The sequence below is a fragment of the Labrus bergylta genome, chromosome 2, assembly GCF_963930695.1.
Source record: "Labrus bergylta chromosome 2, fLabBer1.1, whole genome shotgun sequence".
Classification (NCBI taxonomy): Eukaryota; Metazoa; Chordata; class Actinopteri; order Labriformes; family Labridae; genus Labrus; species Labrus bergylta.
This window is the reverse complement of record NC_089196.1, coordinates 19,566,045-19,578,029: the sequence shown is the minus strand read 5'-3', so window position 1 is coordinate 19,578,029 and position 11,985 is coordinate 19,566,045. Positions and strand designations below refer to the sequence as shown.

Genomic DNA, 11,985 nt, shown 5'->3' with positions numbered 1-11,985 from the left:
GCATTAATAACAGGTAATAAGTCACTTTATAGACCTTATTGGATTCTTATTAACACAAATAAGACTATATAAGTGTTAATATAGGCATAATTAACGCATTTATTATGTCTTATTGACACTTATAAGCTCTAGAAATGTACTGACACTTTATATACCGTCATAAACATTAATAAGATGTTTATTAACATTAATAAGACTTCATGAGTGTTAATTAAACTATAAATTAATTTATAATTGGCTTGCAAGATATTCATTAACACAAAGAAACTTGTTTATAGATCACTTATCAATGTTCATAAGATGTTTATTGACATTAATAAGACTTTATTAGGTTCATATTAATGCCTTATAAAGGTCAATAAATACTTTATTATGCACTTATTAACAGCTCAGTGGGAACAGGGTCCAACTTTGAAGTAATCAAAAAGGAGGTCTATTGAACTTCCACTCCAACAGTTTGTGGAAAAAAAAAAAAAATGCTACTACAAATACAAGTATTATCTTTAACAACATTATGAAAACATTTGGTGTGTCATAGCTACCAACATATCTGATCAAATTCAGGGAAAAAGCAGTTGTTTTTAAACCTATGTTACTGTAAATAAAGTGTTGAACGTGGACAAACATCAGAAGACTAGGACTCCTCGAGCCCAAGGTCTGAATACCAGTAAAGAGATGCACATAGGAATACATTTTCAAACTTTGTATGCAAGAAACACAAATATTGCAGGTCAAGATTATAATATACAATTAACAATTTAAAGCATGCACATGAAATAAAACAAACATTTGAAGTGTCTAATCCCAGTCTTTTTCATTGGGGCTCAATCCAGGTGTGTGTTTCTGTTTAATCTGTGCTTCTGCTCTATGAAGTAGTGAAAGAAGTAATTCCTTAGAAGAAAAAGTCTTCTTAATCCCACTTAAGGTCTCGAAGGTTGGGCTCACTATACAGTTAGCTGCTCACAGTTCTATGGTGGATGGTCTTCTGGATGAGCCCGAATTCTGCCTTTTACCAAAACCTGACCTACAGCCAGGTCACACCACCCCTATAAAGATAAACATGCACGTCAGCATCAACACAGGCTTCATCTCAATTTAAGCACTTCGCATTTAACACCAATTAATTTCACAATTTTCCATTAGCTCTGTTGTACTACAAAAAAAAAAAAGGTTAAAGATTTTCTTCATCAATTTACTGTTGAGCTTTTTATTGATAAGACAATATAGGACAGTTTACTGTACTATGAAACACTGAAGTTCTGTGTGAGAGACTCCACAAAAGAGAATGAAATTAACAAAAGAGGAAAAACTTTAATCGTAACTTGCATTAAACTACTCTTTACATACTGTGGCTAAGCTACTTTCACCCTTCATGGTGTCAAACTTTTGCAGAACACAAAAGCTAACTGATTAGCATTTTACATGTATCTTGTTAGCATCGTGGTTAACGCTAATTGCACAGGACTAGCCCTTTTTCAATACACCTGTTAGCATTGAGGCCAACGCTAAAAATGGCGAGCTCTGTCAAACCCACCTTGCTCACAGAGACAGGTGGTCCATACATCTATTGTTAGTGCAACAGAAGGTGCAACTGTTATTTGTGCTCATCTGCAACATTATCACAAGGCTTGAGCACTTTTTAAAAAAAAAATATGTGAAGCGCGGGCCCTGTACTTCTTCATATGCGTGCATAGTAAATTAGAGCCCCAGCTCTCTGAATTAAGGTTTTTCTATGGGAGGGTTTGTGACACACCCTGCTGTCTCCAATGGCATTATAATACTGCAAATTTGTTGTTGCTGGTAGTGATAATAATGATGATGCAAATTCTGACGTTATGGAAGAATATTACAATAACCTTAAGTTACTCATTCATTTTGTATTATTTATCTGACCAGAGAGCCTTTTTTTGCGCAAGAGTTCTCCCGCAGCCGCCCTGTCTCTCACACATCCCGGAGACCGGGGGCCAGGGATCTTTCCCTCTGTTGAAGGAAAAGGCCAGAAATCTAAAGCAGAAAAAACAGCAAAATGCAAATATTACAGATTTTGTGTGTACAGTTTGGCCACAAAGGTGTTCAGAGGGAATATCTGACAGTAAATGTAATTGCAACCAAAACCGTTTTAAAATGCAGTCAGAAAAACGTACAAGATGGACAAGGCAGCAAGGATATCTTCCAATGCAGTTTAATTCATGGATACACCAGCGAAAATTATTTTTATAAACAATAACTCACCAAGTGTTTTCATGGCCCAGACTGAACATCCTTGTACTGCAGCCCTTGATGTGGTAATCATTGGTCGAGCAGAAGTCTCTTGATTTGAGACTGGAGCTGAGTGTGTGGAGAGGTGGGATTAAAGTTCTGATTATCAAAAAAATAACCCTAACAGAAGAGGGTCTCGACTAACCTCTTATCAAAGATCCTACATCCATTTTTTTTTTATGGCTGTGATGACAAAAAGAAAAATTAATGTTTCATTTGGTCAACAATAAGGCAAAGTTTGAAATGTGGAAAAACCCATCCTTTACATGAGTAGAAACACATTGTATATCCCTGTTGACAAAAACATAACACATATTGGCCCTCACTTATCAAACGCACGTACGGCAGAAAAATGGGTGTATGTATTTTCCCTCGTATTTCTGTGTGAGGAGATGGTGGTACGTCTTCTTGTCAGCACTGGATGGTTTCTCTACCAAAGCCTAATAAAGAAGAACCCATATCTTTATGTAGGTAATGAAATCCATTGGGATTATTACAACTGGTGACATCAAAGCCATAGGTGAAATCAGACAAACATTTCATGGCCAGACACAGGCCTTCACTTGTGTGTCTTATAAAAACCCTTACCCTGGTGAGAAGGATTCTCTTGAGGGGGACTGTTAGGGACCAAGCGGTAAGGCACAGTAGTAAGTTTAAAGAAAAGGTAGGTTTTATTTTACCCCAAAAATAGAAAACAAAGTTTACAAACCAAACAGGCCTTGTGATCTGTCTCCAAGGTGAACTCTTGAGCAACAAGGTAGGACCGGAAGGAATCAAGGGCCGACTTGATAGCCAGTGCCTCCTTCTCCACCGTCAAATATTGAACCTTTCTGGGGAACAGTTTCCAGCTGATGTAGGCGACTGGATGCCGATCATCCTGAAGTAACACAGCTCCCAAAGCCCTGTCGGAAGCATCAATTTGCAGAAGAAAATGTTCGTCAAAGTTTGGGCTGTACAGAAGAGGTTGCTTACTTAGTGATTGCTGGATATCACTGAAAGCTGCCACTGCCTCCTCTGTCCACTGGATCTGATTGGGACTTTGGGATCTAGTCAAGTCTGTGAGAAGCACTGCCCTGTTGGAGAAATTGGTATGAAGCAGTGATAGAAGCCTGATAGCCCAAAAAGATCAGAGCTGCTTGTTTGTGGCAGGGGACAGGACTCTATGGCCTGGGTTTTGTTGACCTGAGGGTGTAGAACCCCATTGATGACGTGGCCTAGGTACTTCAATAGGATGACAGTCAGCCCGGAAGATTGAAGGAGATCCAAGACAGCTTGCAGGTGTTCCTCCCACATGTTAATGTAACTGACAATGTCATCTAGATATGCTGCAGCAAAACCAGAGAAATAACAAATTACCTGGTCAATGAGTCTCTGGAAAGTTGCTGGAGCACTGTGAAACTCAAATGGTATTACTGTGAAATGGAAAGGGCCGCAGGGTGTCCTGAAGGCTGTCAGCTCCTGTGACTGATCGGTGGGAGGAATCTGCCAATAACCCTTGCAGAGATCTATTCTGGTCAAGTATTATGCCTTTCAAGCAGTTCATATATTATTGGTGTTGGATAGGACTCAAAGAGGGAAATTAAATTCAGGTACCTGAAATCAATGCAGAACCTTATGCCTCCATCCTTCTTTGGTACAAGCACCATTGGGTTACACCACTAGCTCATGTCCTGTTCAACAATATTTGTTCTCCCAGGATTCTCCTGGAAAACATCTGAATTACAGATAGAGCTCACCTGAATCTGTTGGCTGCCTGATTGGTTACTGAGATCATGGTCTACCAGGTCACTAGAGAGGCAAGTATTGCTCATCCACTTATTAGCATCACTTCTGTTTTTCTTCCAGCTCACTGCACCCACTCTTACGAGATTTATGTGAAGTACCCTACTGGAGCATGAGTGCCTTGGTGTGGATACCTGGTAGACCCAAGTTTCTTCAGGATTTTGAACAGTCCTTGCCATTTAGCCAACAGTTTGTCAGCACCAGCACTTTCTGTCTAGGGACGAAGAATCTCTCCCTGGCTGGCTTGCCGTACCAGGACTTCTGTTGCTGCTGGGCGTCCGCCACGTGCGATTGGGCCAGCTCACCCATTTTCTCATCTGGATGACATAGGATACAACGTTAACAGATTCCACCCTCCCCTTGCCCCCTCCCAGATCTCTCTCAACAGTGCCAACGACCCCCAAACTTCATGTCTATATTAAAGTTCAAAAGGAGAGAAACCAGTGGAGGATTGGGGTACTTCCCTGCAAAAAAGGAGGTATGGCAGCCATTGATCCCAGTCTGTACCAGTGTTGTTTACCAACTTCCGGAGCATCTGTTTCAGGGTCCGGTTAAAGCGCTCTGTTAGCTCATCCGTTTCAGGAACATATGGTGTAGTCCTGAGGCTCCTGATACCCAGTAACTGGTACACCTGTTTCAGCAGAGTAGACAAAGTTAGTTCCCTGATCAGTTAATATTTCACAAGGGAAGCCCACCCTTGAAAAGAACTGTATCAAACAGAGAGCATGGATGGATTTTAGTGGAAAGACTTCTTGATACTTGGTAGCAAAGTCTGTTATAACCAGCATATAACAGCTCCCTGCTTTGCGTCTCTCTACGGGACCAAAGATGTCCATCCCAAGGCGCTCAAATGGGGTGCCAATAATGGGTAGTGTTTGACGTGGAGCTCTGGGGGTGTTTTAGCAGATGTTATTTGGCACTGAGGATAACTTTCACAAACCTGAGCAACATGTCTGCGCAGGCCAGGCCAGTGGAAATGGTTTTAAATGTGAGCTGTGGTTTTCTGGGCCCAGGTGGCCAGCCCAGGGAACTGAGTGCCCCAAGGCAAGTATGGTGTTTCAAGCTGCTTGGGGAACCACTAGCTGCAACGCTGACTCTTGATGATAGAGGATTTGCAGGATATTGTCATCACTCATGATGTCCAACTCAGCTTCCGGTGCCTTCTCCTTTGCTTTCTGGAAAAGAGAGACCAAAGACTGTTTTCAGTTTTCTGCATATCACTTATATTACCTGGAACTTGAAACCCTAGTGGTAACTCTGGCTCAGTGCTGGTTGGTGGTGTCATCACCGTCTTTTGGAATTTGTTGTGCCTTCTCTGTCTGCAGGTTTTCTGAGAATTCCCAGGTGTGGTCTCCAACTCATTTATAAAAAATAAAAAATAAAAAAAAAATAAAAAAGGAGCTCATTGGATTGCATGGCCTGCATTCTGTTTACCACAGCATTACACTGTCTGCTTTGTTCTGGCTCCAACAAATCAAAAAGAACTGGTAGGTCTCTTTCTGGGACAGCATCAAAAGGCAGATTATCAGCAACCCCAGTGTTCAAAAGGTAAGTTTGACCTTTTACCTTAATGCAGATGTCAGCTGTTAGATAAGGCTTCTAATCTCCATGAACACAACAGATAAGGATGGTGTAACAAAATTACATTGGAAGGAAAATAATGCCTTGCCTTACAAATCTCATTATGACAGTTACCGGTATTTACAAAAATTCTTAACAACCGTACCCTACGTTCACAATACTAACAGCATGGGATTACTGTACTTAATGCTAGGACTGAATAAATATAGAATCTTGATATTAATCAACCTCTTTTCACTATATCTGTGCCAATGCCATCCAGCATGAAGTGCAAACAGTGCACAGACATGTTGAAATGCAAAAATAAAAATGCACCTGATATCTGGAACTGTAGCATAACTACTTGGAACCCCGTTTTACAGTACAAGCTGATTTTTCAGAGTCTGAATTTTGGGTGCCAGCTCACTTTTACCCAGTATGGCTGCTCTAGTTTTTAAAATGGGCACTTAAAGGAATAGCAAGGCACAATACAACCTGGCCACAAGTGCTTCCTTTTTAATTGTACAGCCAAAGTAAAATATTTAACATTAATTGAGCCCATTTTTTAAGGATGTTTATAGTCTTTTCAGTTTATGTCATGCCATTAACCAATATGCAGATATTGAGATTGTTTAGCCGATAGATAGAAGTACAGATATTTGAAACACGAAAAAGCATATGATTTTAATTAAAGGTTCAAAATTAAAATGGAAAAAAGAAAATGCAGCTGAAACATTTAAATCAAATTCATTTACTTACGAAGCATGTCTTGAAGAAGGCGGAAGGATCATCTCCCAATATGACTGGCAGTCCCCGAAGACAAAGGCACCTGATGCATGTTGGCTCCATGGTCTGGAAAATAGTGGGCATAGAAAACAACACAGTTCTTATCAAACAAATTCTAAAACTTTCCAACAAGTTATGACAAAAATGTCTAATTTTCAAGACTGGAAAGTATAAGAGAGGACAAGACAAAATGGCATGAAAGGAGAGAGGACAGGAGAAAAGATTAGAGTATGAGACAAGACAGGAGCTGAGAGAGGCGCAAATGATGAGAGTAGAGAATGGGAGAGAACAGTAGCGTTCAGGACAGAGACTGAGAGAAAGGAATGATCAAGGCAAAGGGGAGAAACTTAGATTGTGGGAAGACAGGGAGAAGACTGATGTAGACAACTCAACTCACCTTTGTCTGATGTAAAAGTCATCTTTCATACATCTCCCTCACAGACAATAACCCTCATGGTTAATTTCTGTTGCACGGCCATATGGGGAAAAGCATGGACAGGTATTTAGCAGATAACAAATCTTCTCAGTGTCACCATAGATTCGCCTTGTACACTGATAACGGCAGGACATCATTTAACTTTGACAGCTTGACCACACACACATGCTCTCACACACACACACACACAACCTGAGCATGAGCCAGCAGTTAGCCAGCTGCATGAGATTAACATTAAATAGCCATATAGTTTTTCAGTTTATTTAACCTTAACTGCACCTATTTCAATCAATGGCCATCTCAAAATACAACGTGTTCGCTAAAATTAACTTAACAGCACTCACCAGATCCATTGGACCGCTGTACAACTGGTGAAAACTGGTGAACGTTTAAACAGTTTCAAGTTCTCCTAAACAGCCTCACCTACAATGAGAAACGTAACGCTAGCTAAAAAAAAAGGTAGCTAGCAGGTGAAAATGTCTGTTAACTGTGAAAACAAGGTTTCCACTGCTGTCAGAGGTAAAACAAATCTCACTCCTCACCAATAGCCCCTCAAATTGACACACTCATAATAATGAAGAGAAAACAGCGTTACCTGACTTAACGGTCCAGAAGACGAAGTTGCAGCAAAGATGCCCGTTACCTGCAACCTAAAATTTCAAATGGCGCTCACAATGCAAAGGACATGAAAAGGCGTGGTTATGACTAAAACTTAATATTTTAAGGCCATTTAACTTAAAGTTATTCACACAGTCAACCATGTCTACAAATTAGTACAAACTTAAATAATTCATGTAAATTGTAATTAAATCATTTAATTAGATATAAAGTCCAGTCTTACAGTGTACAGTAGTGATGTTACGCTTGACACCGAGGCTTTGAAGCGTGTGTCGAGTAGGAGGGACATTTCTAGCCGAGGCCCCGTATCGAGGCTTGTGTCATTTTCAGAGAAGCGCGTCATCGATGACAAACGAGGCCTCACTTCGAGTAGAACTACATCATTGATTTGTTTGTGTTTCGGGTTGTGGATAAAAGGAACCGAAACCCACTTGTCATGTCTCCTTGTGAGTTTGCGTTAGTTGGTTGTTGAGAGCTGGAGTTTTGGTTCTATTTTTTGAAAATAGATGAAAAGAAATGGAGCCTGCGAGAAAGAGGAAAACGTCTCCTGTTTGGGAGCACTTTGAGGTATCATCTCCCAATAAGGCAAACGTTAAAACAAAACATTTGTTAAGCAGTTCCAGGAACCAAACCCGAGCCTCTATGTCAAAGCGGCGCTGTCATAACCATCATGCTACAAAGCTTTCATGTATTGCTATGTGGAATCGCTTCAATTAGTTGTTACTATTTCTGTCACTATCATCATTATCTGTGCTCATTATTTTGATTTGAAGGTGAAGTGCGTTCTTTCAATCTTCCTTTTTTTCCTGGAGTTGTAGTTGTCATAGGTCCTCAAACTTGTTGAACAATAGATTTAGATATATATTGTTGTTTCATAGACTATATCTTGATGAATGAGGCCTCGAGTAATGAATCTATTTGCGATACAATTGGCTGGAAAGCCTCATATCGCCATCACTAGTGTACAGTGATTAAACCAACACGTATTAACTTAACAAAACAACAAAAGTTAAATGTAAATAAGGTAACTTACTTCATGACTAAATCAGACAGAAACATGTCAAAGGCAACACGTCCTCACCTCTCCTCATGCAAGTGCACGCGTCTCCTGGCTTTATAGATGGCCCCATTAACAAAATGGCCGCAGCTGGGTACAGCACAACTCAAGTAGTGGGTTTACACTTTTCTCTTAAAGCAAAGAAATCTACATAAACCCTTAAATTAACTTCAGATCATTTACTCAACTAAATTAACGTTAACTAATTAAATTATATTCTACCAGTAACTCAAACATGAAAGAAATTATTAGAAAGAAAACATTTCTCAGAAATAAAACCCCTTCAAAATGGTCTGCCCCAGTGATGTCAGCAATGACATCATCAATCTGATAAATACCCAGGAAGTGGTGGGCTATCCCTTTTTTAGCTGCATGGAACGACTGAACAAAAGAACAAACAGAGCTAAGTATGGATAAGACAATCAATAATATTTTGCAGTTCCAGAAACTAAATCAAAATGACTGAACTAAGTCAAGACTGTGTGTTTGCTGTAAGTTAATTTATACTTTGATGTGAACTGTAACTTATTGCTAACACAAACAAACCCGGGATATTAGTAAGTGCTACAATGTTACACAAGCAAAAATAAATTAAAGCTAAATACACAACTGTAATTAATGATTTGATTTGATATTAAATAAAGACTTAAGTTACAAGTGGTGAATAAGAGAAGAGCTTCTCACCCACTTTGTCACAATGTTATGTCAAGTTATGCGCTGATTCAGCTGACTGTAAACTCCTGTAAGTGTTACCACAAGGCTAAGGTTGCAGGAAGAGAGAAACCCTGAGGTCTTACTGGGCGCTGCCATATTTTGTGTCTGTGCTCAGTTCACTCACAGAGTGAAGGATTATAGGGGGATCTGCCGGCTAAAAATGTTGTTTCTCAGAGTATTACAAACAATTTACAGCTGTATCTATTTTTTCTGTCTTTTGAAAATCTACAGACACTGAGGGCGGCATAACAAAGCATGTAAACGTCAGCATCCTCCTGGTGATAGATGAGGTCGTCCTGGAGCATCAGATCAAGCAGCATGGCATGAAGGACTATTGGTAGCATATGTAGCTATGCTCATGGGTCTGCTGTATGCAATGTTAATTCTTCTTCGTAAAGCTGTGAGGTCGGGAGTTTTCTGAAAGCTTCCAAGAAATATTTGGACATTGTCTCACAGACCTTTTCTGAAATGTTTGTGTTACCACAGTAAGATCACCTCATTAAATGTGTAAATTACCTGATTTTACATGTTTATTGCATCTGAAAATGCTGAGAAAAGTGACAGATAAATGATAAATGCTGGGTGGAAATGTTTTTACCAACAAGTGGTAAAAACATTTGTAGATGTTTTTAATGTGATCACATTTGTGATCTGCTATCAAAGGTTGAAGAACTAAAGTTGGTTGGTTTCTATGATAAAACGAATAACCTGTAGAGATTATACCTTTTTTATTTGTATTTGAAAGGAAGTTGAAAGTTTTCACAAGCCAAGAGAATCACTAAAAATGTATACGCTGAACTGATTTAAGTTGACCAAAATATAAATATATATATTCAATTTAAATTGATTAATTCATTTAACTCAATATTTTAGATGGATTCAACTTTTGATAAAGTATTTGAACTGTGGATTTCAAGTCAAAAGAAATTGAAAGAGCATTTTGCCTCAACTAGATAACTAGATAATCTCACAGAAATTGAGGTGTGTTCAAAAGTTTTGTGAACTTAAAGATTTAAGTACAACTGACTTGATGTCAAGTTTATTTGACTATAGAGCATTTTATTTCTTTGGAATAATCACAAATTTATCTCAACTTATTTTTTTTAAGTTCAGGTAACAACCCAGACACGAACTTTTTTAAGTCATAACTAGTTTTTTTTTTTTTTTTACAGTGCTGTTTTATCTTTCCCAGTCCTTGTGATCAAAATCTGTAGATCACCTTCATCCTGCTGTGAACTTCTCATGCTGCAGAAAATGAAGTGTTCTACATTTCAACTGATTGTGTTTGAAGATGCACTCCAATGTCTGTCCTTTTGTATTTTTGGTGTCCTTGTGTCAGCCGAAGAAAAGGGAGTGTTTCACTCACTGCATTTGTTAACTGTGCTTCAAGTTGTTGGAATGGCCCTTTTTAAAGATGGACTGCAGATTGTATTTAGAAGTGTTTCCGCTGGAGTGGAGAACAGTAAATGTTAAACAAAAAGTCAAACTTGCCTTATATACATATATACAAGGTCGTATAAGTGATTTATTACCTGTTATTAATGCTTATTACAAGCACCTTAATATAAAGTGTTACCTAATGTAGTATAGATTTCCATACTTAGTCACATCATTTCACACCAAATAATCCATATTTGCCAGTCATCCATTCAGTATATTTACAGAGCTGAACTCTATTTTAAAGTCATTCTGCTGTGTTTAATTTTATTTTAAACAAAGGGAATCTGACCAGTCATTTTTGCAGCTTCTCTTCTTTAAAAGAAAACAGTTACTGAATATCTGGAGGAACATCAGGACCTATTTAAACTTCAAACAACATATTCAAGAACCCGATAGCCTCTGTTACCATCAGCTTAGATTATTATTAGACCTCTTCCTATAGCTAACATTACTTTTTTATACAATAGCTTTAAAAAAACAAAAACAAAGAGCACATCAGTTCTTTGCTTATGTTAATGTTAGCTAACTCATATTAATATTAAGCTAACAGAAATGTTAGCTAAAATTTTGCAGAATTTTAAACTTGCCTTTTGTAACTTAAAGGCTTTATATGCGATTTTTCACACTTAAATATAATATAAATCAAGTATATCCTCTGAAAATAACTCTGAGTAATGATGAGATGAGATTCAACTTTATCGTCATTACACATATACAAGTATAGAGTAACTGTGCTATGTACAATAATTACAACATTTACAGATGTAGACTAAAAAAAAGTGAATTATTAGGTATATATGGCTGGATTAATGGGATGCTGTAAATATAAATAAATGCTATAAGTATATTCTTAAGATTATAATATACAGATTAAGGTGCAGTGAGCATGCTATACTAGATTACAGATAATATACAGAATATGGATATATTTTACAGGTCGATAATTTATTGAGGTGATATGAACATACTATGAGAGATGTGTGTATGACCAGGAGGAGTGGTGGGGGGATGATGGGTGAGAGGTGATGTGCAGGGAAAGGGGGGTCAGCGGGGGGGCGGAGTTCGGGGGGCAGAGTTCAGTAGAGAGACAGCTCTGGGGAAGAAGCTTCTTCCTCAGTCTGCTGGTTCTGGTCCGGAGGCTTCTGAAGCGCCTACCGGAGGGCAGGAGGGTAAACAGTCTGTGGGCAGGGTGGGAGGAGTCTTTAAGGATGCCGTGAGCTCGCCGCAGACAGCGTTTTCTTTGGACGTCCTCAATGGCAGGAAGTGGACACCTTGTGATGCGCTGGGCAGTTTTTACCATCCGCTGTAGCGCCTTACGATCTGTGACAGAGCA

The 11,985-nt window shown here is 38.9% G+C and overlaps 1 long non-coding RNA gene across 1 annotated transcript; it reads right to left on the bottom strand.

Moving 5' to 3' along the window:
- Positions 1 to 286: 286 nt before the first annotated feature.
- Positions 287 to 8,506, bottom strand: LOC136177105 (uncharacterized). The gene is made up of 9 exons (XR_010664762.1): positions 7,419 to 8,506; positions 7,168 to 7,246; positions 6,785 to 6,851; positions 6,361 to 6,453; positions 4,982 to 5,216; positions 2,969 to 4,672; positions 2,233 to 2,328; positions 1,894 to 2,004; positions 287 to 1,046 (listed from the first exon to the last, which is right to left on the bottom strand). It is a non-coding gene; the product is annotated as an uncharacterized lncRNA (long non-coding RNA).
- Between the last annotated feature and the right edge of the window lie 3,479 nt (positions 8,507 to 11,985).